The sequence below is a fragment of the Enhydra lutris genome, unplaced genomic scaffold, assembly GCF_002288905.1.
Source record: "Enhydra lutris kenyoni isolate GAN:26980312 unplaced genomic scaffold, ASM228890v2 scaffoldscaffold49, whole genome shotgun sequence".
Taxonomy (NCBI): Eukaryota; Metazoa; Chordata; class Mammalia; order Carnivora; family Mustelidae; genus Enhydra; species Enhydra lutris.
The window spans coordinates 3,268,829-3,281,817 of NW_019154133.1; positions in this window are offsets into that span (position 1 = coordinate 3,268,829).

Here is a 12,989-nt window from a genome sequence, read left to right on the forward strand (position 1 = left end):
TCTCCACAAAAACATAATTTCTTTGGAAGAATGAGTTGTGGCCGTTACAGCTGTGAAGTAGCATCTTGATAGTAGTGGGAATAGTTTTTCAAGCTGGAGTATTGCTTGAGTTTCTTCCCCAAAAGGCCACATGTGAGTTGTCCGCAGTTGGGCAATGAGGATGACACATCTCAGTCTCTTGGGGGCTATAGACACTTTTCAGGAAAAGACACACTTCTGGAGAAATAGCAGCTGAAATATCTCTGCCTATTTAACTTAAACTTTTTAGCCTATTTTCAGAATGTTGATGCTTAAGTTTCTTAATTATACTTTCCTTTTACTGAACTGTAAGTTCTTGAGGTTTTGGATGAATATTCTCAGTGCTCTCTTTTTTTTTTTTAAGATTTTATTTATTTATTTGACAGAGATCACAAATAAGTAGAGAGGCAGGCAGAGAGAGGAAGGGAAGCAGGCTCCCTGCTGAGCAGAGAGCCAGATGCGGGGCTCGATCCCAGGACCCTGGGATCATGACCTGAGCTGAAGGCAGAGGCTTTAACCTGAGCCACCCAAGCACCCCTCAGTGCTCTTTTTTTTTAAAAGAGCAGTGAACAGGGCAGCCATATTGAGTAACATCAGTAAATATAGCCTGGATTTCTTCCTGGTTCATAGTCTAGATGATATATTCTATATTAATATGTGCATGATGGTAACATTTTCAAGCAGCTGAAGACAGTTACTTTTAACAAAGATTTGCAAGGAAAAAAGACTAATCTAAAGGAAGGATTGAGAGCGTATAACGTATCCAGACATGTTGGCTCTACCAAGTAATATCTTTTGATGAAAGGTCACTGTGATTTGGCAGAGCTGGGAAACTACTAAATTAAGAGACCACTTAGAAGCAAAAATAGTAAATATATAAAAGTTCAAACTACTCTTTTAAGCTTCATTTTTAAAAAAATTTTAGCTTTATTGAAAAATAACTGGCATACAAAATTATAAGATATTTTATAGCATACTTGTAGTGATTTGATACACATATACATTATGGAAGGATTCCCCAATCAATTTAATTCATAAACCCATCCCCTCACATATTACCCTTTTTTTTCCCTAGTAGGAACATTTAGGTTCTACTCTGTTGGCAAATTTCAATTATACAGTATAGTGTTACCAGCTATTGTCAACATGTTTTACATTAAATTTTCATACTTTATTCATCTTATGGCTGAATGTTTATACACTTTCACCAATCTCTCCCTATTTCCACTCCACCCTGGAAAACAGTTTTCTATAATCTGTGTTTATGAGTTTGACTTCTTTTTGTTTTTTTTGCTTTTATTTATTTATTTTTTGGATTCCACATGTAAGTGATACCATATAAGTCTTTCTCTGTCTGGCTTATTCCACTTCACGGTATGCCCTAAAAGGTCATCCAAGTTGTAGAAAACAGCAGGCTTTCCTTCTTTTTTAGGTCTATAAATATGTACATATGCCATCTTATTTGTGTATGTGTATATATACTATCTTCTTTGCTCATTCATCCATTGGTGGGCACTTATTTCTATATCTTGGATATTGTAAATACTGTTGCAATGAATATGGGAGTATAGCCATTTCTTCAACATCCTATTTTCATTTCCTTTAGATATATGAGGTGGGACTGTTGTATCATATGGTAGCTGTATTTTGTTAATTTTTTCAGGAACCTTCATAGTGTTTTCTATAGTGGAAGTGCCAACTTACATTCCCACCAACAATACACAAAGATTCCCTTTTCTGCAGATCTTTCTAACCCTTGTCATCCCTTGACTTTTGATAATAACCATTCTAACAGGAGTGAGGTAAATACTGTTGTTTTGATTTGCATTTCCCCGATAATTAATGATGTGGAACATCTTTTCAGCATTTGTATGTCTTCTTTGAAAAAATGTCTATTCAGTTTCTCTGGCCATTTTTAATTTGTTTAGATTTTATTTATTTATTTATTTGTCAGAAGGAGAGAGAGCAAAAGCAGGGGGAGTAGTAGACAGAGGGAGAAGCAAGCTAAATATAGTTTGAAATCAGGAAGTGTGATACCTCTACCTTTGTTCTTCTTTCTAAGACTGCTTTGGCTATTCATGGTCTTTTGTGGTTCCACATGAATTTTAGGATTGTTTGTTCTATTTTTGTGAAAAATGCTATTGGAATTTTGACAGGAATTGCATTGAATCTGTACATTGCTTTGGGTAGTAAGTACATTTTCACATCAGTTCTTCTGGTTCATGAGTATAGGGTATCTTTCCATCGATTTGTGTCTTCTTTAATTTCTCTCATCAATGTCTTATAGCTTTTAGTGTACAGATCTTTCACTTCCTTGGGTAAATTTACTCCTAGGTATTTATTTTTTGTGATACAATTATAAATAGGATTGTTTTCTTAATATCTCATTCTTATGGCTTGTTTTTAGCATATAAAAAGTACAACTCATTTTTTTTAATATATATTGATTTTGTATCCTGCAACTTACTGAATTTACTAGTATTGGTTTATTAGTTCTGAAAGTTCCTTGGTGTAGTTTTTAGAGTTTCTTATATACAATATCACGTCATCTGCAAATAGAAATAGGTTGGATGACTTTTATTTCTTTATCTTACCTGAGGGTTCTGGTTAGGACTTCCTATAGTATATTAAATAAAAGTTATGAGAGTAGGCATCCTTGTCTTATTGCTGATCTTAGAGGAAAGGCTTTCAGTTTTTTGGTATTGAATATGGTGTTAACTGTGGGTTTGTCATATATAGATTTTATTATGTTGAGCCTTTATATGCAGTTTGTTGAATGTTTTTATCCTGAAAGGATGTTGAATTTTGTCAAATACTTTTTCTGCAACTATTTAGATATTCAGATTTTTATCTTTCATTTTGTTAATACAATGGATCACATTAATTTGTGGATGTTAAACCATCCTTGCATTCCTTGATCATGGCATGTTATTACTTTAATGTACCATTGAATTTAATTTGGTAATATTTTGTTGAAAATTTTTGTATCTATGTTCATCCTGTAATTTTATTTTCTTATAATGTCCTTGCCTCATTTTAATGCCAGGATAACACTGATCTTGGAAAATAAGTTTGGAAGTGTTCTTTTCAATTTTTTTGAAGAGTGAGAAGAGCTGGTGTGAATTTTTTAAGTGTTTGGTAGAATTAACAAACTATTCGGTTTTGGATCCTTGTTTGTTGGGATTTTTTTGTTTGTTTGTTTTGTTTTGTTTTTTAAAGATTTTATTTATTTATTTGACAGAGAGAGAGATCACAAGTAGGCAGAGAGGCAGGCAGAGAGAGAGAGGAGGAAGCAGACTCTCCGCTGAGCAGAAAGCCCGATGCGGGGCTTGATCCCAGGACCCTGAGATCCCGACCTGAGCCGAAGGCAGTGGCTTAATCCACTGAGCCACCCAGGCGCCCCTGTTGGGATGTTTTTGATTACTGACTCAATCTCCTTACTAGTAATTGGTCTTCTCAGATTTTCTATTTCTTCATGACTCGTCCTGGCAAGTTTTGTGTTTCTAGAAATGTATGCATTTTTTTTTTTAGGTCGTCTAATTTGTTAGTTGCGATTATCTAGTTCATATTTAAAATTTAAATAGGAAAAGCAAAGGTTTAAATGATGGCCCGTTCTCACAGACATTCCTGGGGAAACCATGGACAATGTAATGTTCCCAGCAACTCTAAGCAAGATGGGACAATGAAGGAGATTTATTCAGAGACTGCAGTCAGCCTCTTGGTAGTCAGACCCTCTTCTGATTCTAAAGCTCCCTCTTCAATTTTTCCACTGTAACATCTTTTCTCAATGATGCTTGTCTGAATATTTTACAACTTGCCTCCACTGAAATGTGTCTGCTTCTATTTCCCTTATCCCTTCATACTGGAAAGTAGACTGGCTAAATTAGTAAACTTACTATGAGAAAATCTTGTAATTGTTAATAAAAATTTAGCACACAAACTCCTTAATGTTACATTTTAACCATTGCTATCTATGCTTTCACCCAGTGGTTTTTTAATTACTTAAAAAATAAAAATAAAAAGTTGTTATCTTACTCACGTCCCCTTGGTGCCATGGATGGGTAAGACTAGAGAACAGCTGGTGATAATGGAAAAAACGATGGGATGTTTATTTAAAATAAACTTTCTTAAAAGACGCCATCTATTAGTTGGTCTTACAAGCTTTGGGTTTTTTTTTTTTTCCCCTTTTCCCTTAAAGAATTAGGAGGTGGGGTAATATGAGTGGGAAGGAACAGGAAAAGCATTAGAAAAGAAAGGAAGTATTGAATAAGAATGAGGAGCACTGTCATTAAGAAAGCACAAAATGATTATACAGAGTGAAGGAGAATGCTGTTCTTGTGAAATGAGGAGGAACATTTAAATGCTTGCCTGAAATTAAGAAACCTAGTAGCTAAAGATAGTAAAATATTCTTGAGAAAAAATAAACATCTTCAAAATTATCCTGGCAATTTGATGTTATTTTACACGTTATTCATGGTAGCCTAGAAAAAGAATTCTAGCTTAAGAAGAGAGTTTGTAAAAAGTGATTAATATAAGTCCCTTACTTTTCAGATATAGAAACTGAAACACACTGAATTTAACTAACTTGTTTAAGATTAATAAGTGAAGTTACAGCATTGACATTGAATAAATTGCCGTTAATCTAATGCTCTTGATAGGCTGAGTAAACGGCCTAAGCTATCCATATTATAATCTCCAGAACTTATGAATATGTTGCCTTAAATACTAAAAGAGACTTTGCAGATGTGATTAAGTTAAGGATTATAAAATGAGGAGATTATTCTGGTTATTTGTGGGGGTATAATGCAATCACAAGGGTCCTGGTAAGAGAAAGAGGGAAGCTCAGAAGCAGAAAAGAGACTAGATGATGAAAGCAAAGCTCAGAGAGATGTGCTTTGAAATGAAAGAAAGGACCACAACCCAAAAATGTGAGTAGACTTGAGAAGCTAGAAATAGCAAGGAAGTAACTATCCTGAGAGCCTCCAGAAGAAATGAGACTTTGCCATCATCTTGATTTTAGCTCATAAAACCCATTTCAGATTTCTGACCTCTAGAAATGTAAGACAATAAATTTGTGTTGTTTTCAGCCACGAGGGTCACATTAACTTGTTATAGTGGCAATAGGAAAGTAATATACACTCTTTCCAACTAGACACCTTACTTCTTTTCATTAAAATAATCATGTTATTGAAAGGAGCAGAGAAATCCAGAAACTTTACTGAAAACTCAAGTTACTGTTACCAGATGAACTGTGGGACAGATAGATGAACTAATTGGTTAATTTCCCCATAGGTTTACGTGAACCAAAGTCACTATTTTAAAAATTTTTTTAAGTTTAAAATAATGGAAAAAAAAAGACTACATTGTTTTAACATATAATGAAAGAACTACTATGTTAAGAGTCATTTTGTTGTAAGATAATAAACTAATTGCCTAGCTTAAGTAAAATGGAAATGAAAGTCTAAAAGAGAAGCCAAACTATAGAAGAAACAGGAAATCTTACAAGAATCAAAGTGACCTCTTTCTCTGTCTTTCTGTCTCACCTTGCATAGTCTCTTGGTTCTTCCTGTTTTCATGCATAAACTTACCAGCAGCCTAGCTTTTATTGTTCCAGTTGCTCATGGGTTAAACATGGTCATTCCAATTCTGAGTTTTTTTGAAATCCCAGTTGGAGTCTAGCAGACACTCACTGGAATCACTTTACCAAATCTGACCTTCAAGGTGAGAAAAAATATGATTGGTCCAGTTGAATAAAATGCCCACTCTTGTCTAATCAGTTGGGACTGTAGGGTTCCGAGTTCCTACTCATTAAAGGTTGTACAGGCTCACTATTAAAAAAGGGGAATATGTAATAAAGGCCAAGTGACCAATATGATGATTACATCTCTAAACATATTCAGACAAAAATTTATAATGTTAACTGCTACTATTGTTTTTAAAAAATGAAATACAGGGGTGCCTGGGTGGCTCAGTGGGTTAAGCCTCTGCCTTCGGCTCAGGTCATGGTCTCAGGGTCCTGGGATCAAGCTCCGCATCCGGCTCTCTGCTCAGCAGGGAGCCTGCTTCCTCCTCTCTCTCTGCCTGCCTCTCTGCCTCCTTGTGATCTCTGTCTGTCAAATAAATAAATAAAGTCTTTTAAAAAAAATGAAATACAAAATTAACATTTTCATTAAAGAAGCATAAAAGGATTCATAATCAAAGTAATATAAAGTGAAACACGATAATAAGAGATGCAATTCAAGGAAAGCAGCAAGCAAGAAGAATAAAGGTAAAGGCAGAAAGTAATGAGTTAGAAAACCAACAAACTCTTGAATCAATCACTTAATGTAGGTCCTCAAAATATTTACAGAATGAAGTGAATGAAAAGAGAAACCCTCAGTATGTCAAATCTAGAAAAAGTGGACAGTCAACAGAAGTAAATATCATTGTAAATGAAAATAAAATAAAACCACAAATACTTAAAGGACTTAGAAAAGTAGGAGAGCACTATGTACAATATATTGTTGGTGAATATTGTTTAGTAAAATAACAAACCATTACTCCAATTCAAATAGAAAACCAGAAATGCAGAATTTTTTAAAAACATAATGAATAGCTCTCTGCCCAAACTTTTTCTGGTCTCCTATTTAGTAGACAGAAATACCAAGTAATATCTTTCAATGACAGGCCACTATAATTCAACAGAGTGGATGTCATATTATCACTACCCATTATCTGTTCCCTTCTCACTCACCTCCAGCACGCAAAATAATAAAGGCTCACTTAGTCCATGATTTATTTGAGACTTCTAATGAAGTGATGTTTTCATCAAATAACTACTGTCAGAAATGTTGGAATGTGCATCTCCATTTTTCCTTTCCTTGAAATTATTGCTCATTAGAAACTTTAATGCCTTAACCTCTGCTACCTCAACAATATTGGAAATTGGATAGAAATATTGAATTGGAAAGAAATCCTTGTTCAAGCGCAAGAAAATGGAGGAAATTGACCTGGTTGTAAGGCAAACCTTTGTAAGGTCAGTTAGATAACAGAACAAAGTGACTGGGATCTCCAGTGAGATACGGATATTCACATTGATGAAAGCCCTTGAGAAGACCTTGATGATCAGGAGGTAGATAGCAGGCAGAACATGAGGTGAGTCACAAGTAGGCACTATCTTCGCTTTGATGTGTGTGGTGGGAGGTGTGGAAGTGAGCAGGCTATCCAGGTGGTAGAGAGTCGGGCACAAGGCAGCTCTTGTTCTCTTGTAATGCCTGTTCCTAGCAATAACCACACCTATGTGGGTAGTAAAGGAAACAAAGTCTAACTCTTTTTTTTTTTCTTCCCTCAGAGTAACCTGTTGAGGCCATTTATGTGTTTCCTGCTTTTCAGGATTGATTCAAGAAATGAAAGGAGGCAACAGAAAAGCAGACTGATTTTTACAACAAGTTTTTTTTTTCCCCCAGAAACTGAGATCCATCTTTCTGAGGTACTCCTTTTAATTCCAAGCTGTGAACATTAGAGCATATGGAGAAACCAATAGTCCCTAAGACTCGTCACAGATTAAATAAAGGATATAGGCGGCAATCTCACATAGGAAAGAGAACAAGCTTATTTTAAGTGGATATTTTCTAAAAACCCAGTTATTGTTTTAGCCCCTTTGTTGACCTATACCATTTCTATCAACAGGAGTTAACCCAGTTACACCAAAATTAGCAAGTGCCAAGACTGACAAATTTCTTTGGCTTTCTCCAGCACCTATTTTCTATACTTTCATTATCCTAACTCTGAATTTGGTGTGAAAATACATTATATTTAATGCCTAACATGATGCAGTTTATGATGTGGTTTTAGATTTCGCAGGGAACAGAATTAAACTGTTGGACCTGTTTGCTAAGTCTAGGATGAATGGTTAATGGATTTACTAAAATGCTAAACAAATTCAAAATAGTATCCTTTGGAGAAGAGATGAGGAAAATCATCAAATGCTTGTCTGGACAAATTCTTTTTCTCCATCCTGAAAATATTCGAAATAATGTCAAAGGAAATGCAGAAAAACTATCAAGGCTAAACAATTAAGTAATGATCAGTCCTTCGTTACTCCTGTCCACTGAGGGTGTTTTAGTGAATTTGAGTTACCTTGTTTCCTGGAAGACATACAATAGTAAATCAACAGCAAATGTTATCTACGTGTAGCAGATGGAAGAGATGAGACTGCAGAAAAACCAATATGCTCAGCTTCTCAGTCAGTGGTAGAAAGGGGGAATAATATTCAGACCTGGGAATCCAACTACATTACTCATGACCTAGGCCATCCTTTCCTTTTGAGAATTAAAAATAGGATAGTGCAGTTGAATAAATAAAAGCTATATTGCTCCCCAAAAGCAATGGGCTCAATTATAGATGACGTAGAAAGCTACATTATTGTTGAAAATATTCATTCCCCTTTCTACCTCCATAGGAGTATTCTTCCCTGTCTCTAGAATTTGGGCGGGCCCATAGGACTTGCTTTGACCATTGACAAGAGCTTGAAATGCGCCTGGGCAGTTACCTTCCTGTGTCTCCACCATTGCCATGAAATGAGATTCTTCTGCATATCTGTTTGCTCAGCATAAAGACAAGTGGAACCAACCACAGCCAAGCCTGATGTTTAAAACAGAGCCATCCAGCAGGGTCTAGATCAGCCAACTGCCATCAACAAGCTGACCCATGGAAAATAAGCCCTTACTGTTGGATGGCACTGGGATTTTATGGTTGCATGTGCATAGTAATAACTCAGCAAACATGAGAATTATGGGGTCAACAATCTAAGGGCTGAAGATGGTTGATTTCCTTTCAGCTCTGTTTCCAGAATTACTTTTCCTATTTTTAACTTGTGAGCTTTAATCCCCCCAAGCTAAGCTGATTTGTTCCAGTTCCCAGCAATTTCTCAAATTTTGTGCTCAGTTTAGCTGTCTTTACTACTGTCCCAATATTTACAACTTAAATTACCATTACCTCTGTGTCCCACGTTGACTGGGTTTTTCTGCTATTGCCGAGAGCGGTCATAGAGTCCTCAGGGATGTAAATAGGCTTAAGGTATTTCCAAATTTGGTGTCTGCATATTTTGCTCTTCTGCCGAATTTAGATAAAGACAGTTCTGAGGTTACTACTTGTTGAGGATAGGTTTTACCACCATGAAAATCTTATTTTCATGTAACATTCAGAAAGTAACTATTTTTTAAAATTATACAATCTGAGTAGAATCCCATAGGAATGATGCTGATACAATATAAAAATTGTTTATTACAAGTCCAACTTTTATAGATATATCTACTCATAAAATGTATATAAGGGGATGTAAATCAGACTTTCAAGTCACGGGGTGCCCAGTTTCCACATTATTGACATTCTGGGCTGGATAATTCTTTGCTGTGAGAGGCTGACCTGTGCATTGTGGGATGTTTAGAAGCAACCTTAGCCTCTACTCACTACATGCCAATCTCTCCTCTCTCTGGGCTGTTTCAACCCAAAGTTATCTCTAGACCTTTCCAAATGCCTCTCTGCAAAATTACCCCAGTGGAAAGTCACTGAGAGAGAGGATATTTATATTCATTTATCAAGTAAAGACAACTCACTCAGATAGTTCCGCATTTTCCCTTTTCTTCTTTATGATTTTACTCATCTACTTGATCTCCATACCCTCTCTAAAACCAAGATAGTCATTCTTTCCTCATATCTGTCAACGTTTAAAGAAGCATTCCACTGCACTGAAGTCCAGTTACAATACAACGATAAGTGTCAAGGCAATACTAGTAAAGATGAGCTCTTAAAGGGGAAGGGCCTAGTAAACATAGCAGCAGTTGAGCTAAATTTTTGGCTCAACAATATTTATTGAAGCCAGATCAACAGGCGACTCTAACAATGGATCATGTGTCTGAACTTGCACACAGTCTTGTTTCATAGACCTGGGCATCCTAATGGTATTCATTAACATGCTATTTTACCTCTATCTCATCTTTCTCCATTATATAGACTCAAGAGTAGGAAATTTCCCTCTGATTTGAAGAAGCTTTGCACTCCAAAACAGTTATAACTAGTTTGATTCCTATAATTGGACAGCATAAAATTTCTTGCATGCAAACACAATAATCATATTTTGTTTTCAACAAAGAACCATCTGTTTTATAAAGGATGTACTCCCAGGCATGCAATATTTCATTTAGATAACATGGTGTTGCCATATTTTCCTTGCCATTTGAACCATAGTCATTGCAAGTGTAAAGTCCACAGCCTTGTATTGCAAAAACGTGATCTCCTTTTCCAATATGAGTTTAGAAGCAACATGTCAATATTTTATTCATAAAATAACATAGCAAATGTGGTAGTAATTAAAACAGTTCAGCGTAGAGCCAACTACACTGGCAGATGGTGAAACTTCTTTACTGACAATCTTCAAGCAAAAGCCCTAAAGTCAAAGATGTTTACTTGGAGAAGACAATGGCCATTCTAATCATCACTTTTCAATAATTCTTATTTTTAAACACCATAATTTCATTCAATTAACATTTGAGCTATTCTTAGAAAGTACTATGAGAGGTAATGCCTAACATTTGTCACATATATTACCTCATTTTCTTCTCTTCAAGGTCTTATAAAATGGGTATCATAATCTTCATTTTACAGATGGAGAGACTGAGGCTTAGAAAGGTAAAGTACCTCTTCCAATTGAGTGTCAAAGTAAAGATTTAATCCCACGTCCAATATGACTACACTACTGCTATCCTGAAGTGGTAGACTACAGGTCATAGTCAAAACCATATGATGAGTTTGTAGCCAAATCATAATTTTTGGGCACAGACTTTTGCCACATACAACAAACTTTCTCCATCCTACTTAAATTCTGTGCCATCTATCACTTATGACAAAGTTCTATATTAAACAAGAAATTGATAGGTAATGAGGAGAACCATATTAATATCTTGCTACAAATGAAACCCTGTTCTTTAGTTCTTAAGTAATCATACTGTTCAAAAGCATAATTAAATGATTGATGTTAAAAAATCAGCTAAAAAGGAAAAGTAAAGCCTTACCATTTTAATTTTGTTATTTCTTTTAAAACTGCACATACCAATTAGTGAAATGTTTTGTGTGTATTTGTGTGTGTGCATGTGTGTATGTAATTTGTAAGAAGTCAGTTTTTAGTCTTAAATTTCATATTTATGTCATTCCTTTCCATACTTTCAGGAACACAGCTGAAAATAGTACTATTTTCCTGATAGAAGTCAGAAAACTGTAAAATGAGATGGCTCATTGCAGTGTATATATTATTTCAGAGCAAGATGAGGAAACATAATGCCAGAAGCATGCACTAGAAGTGCTATTTCTGTTTAAAAATAATGAAATGTCAGAATCAAGAAGAATCCCATAAATCACTATTATTCTCTTCTGTATCTCAGTTTATTACATGAAGTGCATGCCAATCTGGGTCTGCGACCTTTTCCCCTATTAAATGTATGGTTGACTCAATTGACACAATTCTACTGTCCCACAAAAACACACACGCACACACATCTTATCCTAATTACATGATTTGGTTTTTTCCATTATTTGACCTTTCCTTAGCTCATATTTCTTGTTGATAGTTTCAAGGTTTTGAAAGCCGGCTTGACTTATAAAAGTACTTTCCTTTCGGCGAACAAAATAAAGCAAGACAATTCCTTCAGAACATTTTATTCTATTTATATCTCATCTTGTTCCAAACCCTATTTGAAAGGACTTACAAAATGATGTATAGTTATATGACAATATTAAAAAAGACAAAAAGAGCCAAAGCAAGTAAGAATAACAAAAGGGAAGACTTAATAAAAGTGGAGATGATCGACCACTTTGTACCTATTATTTAAGATTATAAACAAAAGAACGGACTCCAGACAAATATGCCCTATTAGTTTTATTGTATTGGATGTTCTCTCTGCTTGTGGCCCATTCTCACTTATTTCATACGAAGCCTTTCTGGAAGGATGCCAGGTTAGCAGCAGTGAGGTAGGAATGAGCATGATTTATTGAGCACCTTCCTTGTGCTACACCCAAAACATTACTCATTAAATTTACTCACACTCTAAGCTGAATTAAATTCAGCTAGTGGACATTTCTGTACACTATTTTCTCCCCTCCCCCGACTTATTCCTTGCGTGCCCTGTGATTATAAGTCCTTCTAGGGTAAGGACAAGATAATTTACTCCTTTATATTGCCCATATTGCCAATGTTACCACTCCCATCCACTCAAAAAAAAAAAAAAAAAAAAAAGAAAGAAAGAAAGCTTTATTACTAAGGCAATATGTGAGAAAAGCAGGCTTTGACCATTTTTGTTGTTATGTGTGTGTGTGTGTGTGTGTGTATGTGTGTGTGTGTGTGTGTGTGTGTGTGTGTTCTATTCCAAGCCCACTCATTAGGGACCCTCAATCCCAATCTGAAACCTTGTAAATAAAATAAGGCTTTGCAAGGAGAGTTGAGAGGGATTGTTATGGGTTGAATTGTGTCCCTCCCAAAATTCATATGTTGAAGTCCTAACCCCCAGTACTTTTACAGAGGTAATCAAGTTTAAAATGAAGTCACTAGGGGGGACCCACATCCAATATGATTGATGCTAAGAGCAGGATATTTGAACACAGACACACACAGGGAGAAGACGGCCTTTTACAAGCCAAGGAGAGAGACCTGGAACAGATCCTCTCCTCATGGCCCTCAGGAAGAACACACACTGCGGACACCCTGATCTGAGACTCATAGCCTCCAGAAATGTGAGGCGATCCATTTCTGTTCTCCAGACCATCCTGTCTGTGGTGTTTTGTTATAACAGCCCTAGGAAACCAATGCAGAAGTTCTTTTGTTTGTTTTTCTTCTTTGTGTTTTTTAACCTGAAGCAGCTAGGTATTTTTTGAAGATGTCTGAATTCATGGAGATAAGAACTGTATATGCTTCACTTCTCGTATCTATATGTTGCACACTG